Source organism: Lissotriton vulgaris, chromosome 1_1 (genome assembly GCF_964263255.1).
Source record: "Lissotriton vulgaris chromosome 1_1, aLisVul1.2, whole genome shotgun sequence".
Lineage (NCBI taxonomy): Eukaryota > Metazoa > Chordata > Amphibia > Caudata > Salamandridae > Lissotriton > Lissotriton vulgaris.
Window position 1 is genome coordinate 247,673,851 of NC_141685.1, and position 5,451 is coordinate 247,679,301.

General features: G+C 49.2%; 2 non-coding genes across 2 annotated transcripts; both read right to left on the reverse strand.

The window, feature by feature from the left end:
• Positions 1 to 779: 779 nt before the first annotated feature.
• Positions 780 to 851, reverse strand: TRNAD-GUC (transfer RNA aspartic acid (anticodon GUC)). Its single transcript has one exon. It is a non-coding gene; the product is annotated as a tRNA-Asp (tRNA).
• Positions 852 to 1,364: 513 nt separating this feature from the next.
• Positions 1,365 to 1,450, reverse strand: TRNAY-GUA (transfer RNA tyrosine (anticodon GUA)). The gene is given in 2 exon segments: positions 1,365 to 1,400; positions 1,414 to 1,450. It is a non-coding gene; the product is annotated as a tRNA-Tyr (tRNA).
• Positions 1,451 to 5,451: the final 4,001 nt, after the last annotated feature.

Sequence of the window (5,451 nt, forward strand, 5' to 3'; positions counted from 1 at the left end):
TCAATACAATAAAAAAGAACAAATTAAATCTTCCCCAGTCAGCTGTGAGAGCGCCAACCCCTAACTACTAGACCACCAGGAGCACGCCTCGATTGTTTAACACATGTAATAAGACACATTGTCTGTTCAGCAAGATGGCATTGCTGCCTTAGTGATTAAATTAAAGTAGGTAAAAAAATACAAATCATAGTGACAATCAGGCTAGTAAATAGGGTTTTACTTAAAATGCTGGGACCTACAGTCCCATTAAGTCCCAGAATGCAGTGTAAACACCCGACCTGGGTTTAGTGCTCATGCCTTGACCTGGGAAAATAAGGTTTCTGGTGGGCGTGGCCGTCAGGGTCAGTGGTTCTTTTGCTTTCACAGTTCTAAGTTCTAAACCATTTCACTGAAAACGATGAAAAGTTTCACCTTCTTATAAAACAACTCCTCATTCAGAGCCCGATCCCTCATTACATTAATTTAGCGTGAACATATGCTGGTTAAAATGCCTTTGCCATGTAATTCTTTGATTTGTATTTAATATATGTTTATATAACTAATAAGCCTCAATTACTTCTTCAAGAGAGCAGTCAGTGGCTTAAAACGATAAGGCTGAAGTGCTGTCCAAAAGGTAAAACACTTCTGAATGTTTTAACTTGTAGGAGGTGTGGCAATAGATAAAAAGTCTCAGTGCTCTATAGTCTCAGTATCATATTAGAAATTGAATTTAAAATATTCAATCCTCATATTATTAAAATGTAAGACAAGTTTTAAAAAAAATAAAAATTATTTGTACACTCCCCGTCGGGGAATTGAACCCCGGTCTCCCGCGTGACAGGCGGGGATACTGACCACTATACTAACGAGGAACCGATGCATCTCATCCTGCTGGGCCGCTCCTCTTGTGGCCTTCAAGCCGCCTCTCCCCGATATGCTACCGGTTCGTGCCATTTATCAACTCCTTGACACCAACACAGGGGGCCACGGGCTCAACAAACACACACACTCTCTCCCACCAGACACACACAAACACACTCCTCCCTCACACCTCACAGCAACCCCCTCGCCTCCTAGCAGACGCTCTCAGCAGCATCCCCTCATGCCAGAGTCACCACAACCAGCTCCCAGGGCTGCTTCAGACGGGGCCCGGACTGGCTCTTCAGCCCAGGGGCCCCTGGCTCTGTCTGATGAGGGGGCATTGCTGCGGGGGCTGCACACAGGGAGGGGGCGGGAGACACCACCCCCCTCGCCCCCGCCGGAGGAGAGAGCTGGGCTGTAAAGGTGAAAAGGGGAGGCAGGAAAAGCCCCGGCGTGTGAGGGTCCGAGAAAGAGGCGCTTTCCATTGGGAAGCAGAGGGAAAAAAAGTGGAGAGTTTGCAAAAGTCCTTCGAGCCGGATTTGAACCAGCGACCTAAGGATGACAGTCACTCCACTACAGTCCTCCGCGTTACCAACTGAGCTATCGAAGGCTAGGTTGGGAGGGGATGACAAGGCGGTATATAGCATTCTGTGTCTAAACACCTGATACAGCTGCAAACCCAACAGATTCTTAAGTGATAGGGGGAATGGGTGTCGTCGTCACTGTATCTGGTTATATATTCCCATCCAAAAGTTAATAATGGTTATGTAAGATTGTATATGAATAACGCTCAAACACCACAGGTTTGGGGGTATTTGATAAGAGTTATATTTCGTTTTTTTAAATGTATTTAGGGTGTTTCATGTTTGTTTTTCGATACATTATTACTGTGGATCATGGGTAACATTTGTTATGGGGTTTTAGGGGGTTCATCTTTTAGGTTCCGATGTTCTTTGTAACATTAAATACTTAAAAGTGTTTTTGTGGTTCGTGCTTTTTAATTATAAAAAATGTATTCACGTATTCTGGGGTTCAACGTTATCTTATTAAAGAGTATAATGCCAAACTTCATCAGGTGTTACATTTTATGTTTCTGGGCTGTGATGTTGGTAAAGGGAATTCAGTCACTGGGGGTCACCAACGTCAGCGAGTCCCTGTCTGTGAAACACCCCCAGACCCCAGGGGGGCCCAGGGGCTGGTTTTACTTAAAGTTCAGGGACTGGTCCTTGTAATAGGATCTGTTTAAACACCAGAAGGAGACTAGAGGGGTGACCCCTCTGACCTATCAGAGCTCTTATATGCTGTGGGTGTAACAAAGATGATAATAGGAGGAGACTGGGTTGAAATGCTGAGCCATTGTCAATCAGCCCTTTGCCCCTCGGCAGCCTCGTCTCCACGTCAGTCCCACCTCCTCCATAAAATTGTTCTGCCAGGAATCCAGTCTGAGGGGTCAGAGGGCAATCAGAGGTTACTGGGTCATAGTTGTATCAACGAGGGGTGTTTGCTTGCGGTGCCCTCTGTACACTGGGCCCCCAAACTAGGGACCAGGACCCCCTTTTAACACCTGACTCAGAATAACAAGGCAGAGCAGCCGAAAGCTTACTGGGGACCCACATTTATGAAAGAAACACATAGGGAAAAGAAACTGCACCCTGACCCTATCAGTGCACACTTTTACATCCGGTGTAAACATAGGTACATATTTTGATTTATAACTTGTTTACATCTGACATGAATACATTCGGAAATATTTGTACTTCTGAGTGTTTACTTGCCCTCCCATTACAATCGTTTCTTATCCTACCCGATTTTTAAAAAAGTTTTTCCATTTGGGTCTTTTAAATTGGCATGATGTCAGAAAGGGACAACACTGAAGAAAATGCCTACAAATGTGTGTTTATTGCTTTTGACCCCAGATGTTTACTTTTGTAAAAACACTGTTCCTATTGTGAAGCGCTCGGACACCTTTGGGTAAAGTCCGCGCTATATAAAAATGCATAAATAAACACCGCAGAGGCTCCTCCCCCGCTCTCCCAGAATGCTGTGCGAGATTATTCGGGGTCTGCCCCTGTCAAGGCTGCTGATGTCCCATTACCTCCTCGTCCTGTCTTCCTCGCCACAGTAATATACATATGAGCCTCCGGCTCCACACAGAACTCCAAGTAAAATAAAAGAGCAGCGCTCTAGTCTCCCCTCCCTCCTCCAATATGGCCCCCGAGGCTTCCACCAATCCCATAAAAGGACACATCTCAAGCAACTCAGCCTGTTCTTTTTTTCTGCACTTCTCCGAGTGCTGTGGTTTCCCTGCTGGTCAGGTGAGTGGGACGGGGTTCCTGCTTTAGCGGTTCCCCTTGTCCTGTGGTATATGGTTGGGGGAAGTTAGTTTGCTGTGTGTTGCCTTATGCTGGGTTTTGCATTATTTGTCCTTCGTTTTTCTTAATGTTTTGTTTCCCCCTTCTATTGCCTGGATGCCTCGTGCCCTGCTTCAGCGGACTTCCGTGGTTTGGTTGGTAGGCTGGTTTGCAAATTTGCTTTCCTTTCCCGGCCGCGCGTCCTGCTGAGCGGACGTTACACGGCCGGGTGCGGGATCTCTGGGAGCCGGGGGCTTCCGTGTGTGATTTTGCCGGTCTACGGCCTTACCTGCTGCCGGTTTTCGCGCCGGCGGCGTTTCATGCCTCTTCGTTTCCTGCAGAGCGGGAGGCGCGTTTGGGGCTGTTTGGGCTTGGCGCGCTGCGGTCTGGGCGTCTTCCTACTGCGGCGCGCGGCTCTTCTGGATGTTTTATTTCCTTCGGCTTCAGTCCGGGTGGAGTTTGTTGGGTTGCCTAGCAACCTGGGGTCCTATTTTACCAGGCTGTTCTTCGTTCTGCCTGTGTTTGTTTACTTTCACTTGGCTGTCGGTCATGGATTCTTCTAACGTGGATGATCCTGATACTTTGGCCGTGGCTTCCGGTTCAGGGGTGCAGATTCCCTCTATGGAAGTTTTGCAGCAGATGATAAATACTGCTGTTTCTGCTGCTTTGCGGGGTCATGTTCCTGTCCCTCCTCCTAAAAAGGCGAGGGTTGATGGCGATGCTGCTGATGCTGATTCCGCGAATGAGGAGGAGGTTGATGTCAGGGGTCGCTTTGTGCAAGGTACCGACCTGAAGGAGGTGCTGGGCCACATTCGCGAAAACTTGGTATTCCCTGCTTCTGTGGTGCCTCTGGAGGACGATCTGTTCTCGCAATATCGTCGTCCCGAGCCTGATTCTTTGCCTCTCCATTCCTCTGTCTTGAAGGTCCTGGAGAATGAATGGAAGGATGTGGACAAAGGTTCCTTTCCTCGTTTCTTGAGTAGGAGGTACCCTCTTCAGGATTTTGCGGTGAAATACCCTGCCTCCGTGAAGGTTGACTCTTTGTTGGCGAGCATGTCTTCACATGGGTCCGTTGTCTCGGAGGACTCTTCTCCTGCTGACCCGGTTGACCGTAAGGTGGATGGTGCTGTGAAACGCACTTTTGCGGCTGCAAATTTTTCTATCAGGGCGGCGGCCTATTCATCTTACACTATCCAGTCCTTGCTCAAGGATTTTCAGTCTCTGTCGGAGTTGTTGGACCAGGGGGAGGATGTTTCTTCTACCCTGGCGATGATGGAGCAGCAGGTCCGTCTGCTGTCGGATGTCTCCTTTGATTCGCTGGGGGCTGCTGCTTCTGCGGCCGGATCCTCTGTGGCTGCGAGGCGTCAGTTGTGGCTCCGTTCCTGGAAAGCTGATGCTGCACAGAAAAACTTGCTTATGAAAATCCCTTTCTCTGGGGTTAAACTTTTTGGTTCGTCTCTTGACGACATGGTGAAGAAGACGGCAGAGGACCGTAAACTGCTTGCTCCTGACCGTCCTGGCAGATTCCGTGCTTTTGGTTCCCAGCGGTCTTTTGGTACCTCGAAGAGGGGTCGGGCTGGTCAGCCCTTTCGTGGACGGGGGCGTGGCCGGGGTGCTCCCTCCTTTGATAAGTCCCGGTTCTCCGGCGCTTCTGCCTCCTCCGCTCCTGCTTCCAAATCCTGACTGGATCGCACCTGGTGTCGGTCCGGTTGGGGGTCGACTTTCTTGCTTCATGGACTCTTGGCGCGAGACTGTGTCAGACCAATGGGTGCTTCGCGTGATTTCGGAAGGGTTGCGCATTGGATTTGCCCAGACGCCCCCAGACTATTTCAAGGCCACTCTTTGTCCCGGAGATCCTGTGAAAAGGTTGGCGCTTTTGGACGGCATCGCTTCCATGGTGGTCAAAAAGGCGGTGATTCCTGTGCCCTGCGACCAGGTGGGGAAGGGGGTGTATTCCATACTTTTTCTGGTGTCCAAGCGCACGGGGGATCTTCGACCAGTGATGGACCTGAAGTGGGTGAATACTTTCGTCCCTCACCAACGGTTCAAGATGGTTTCCCTGCCTTTGATCCTTCCTCTGATCTCTCAGGGGGATTTCCTTGCTTCAATCGACCTGAGGGATGCTTACCTTCATGTTCCTCTTCATCCGGAATTTCAGAAGTTTTTCCGGTTTTGTGTGCAGGGTCGTCATTACCAATTCCAGGTATTGCCTTTTGGACTCTGCTCTGCTCCACGGATCTTTACTAAGATTCTGGCTCCT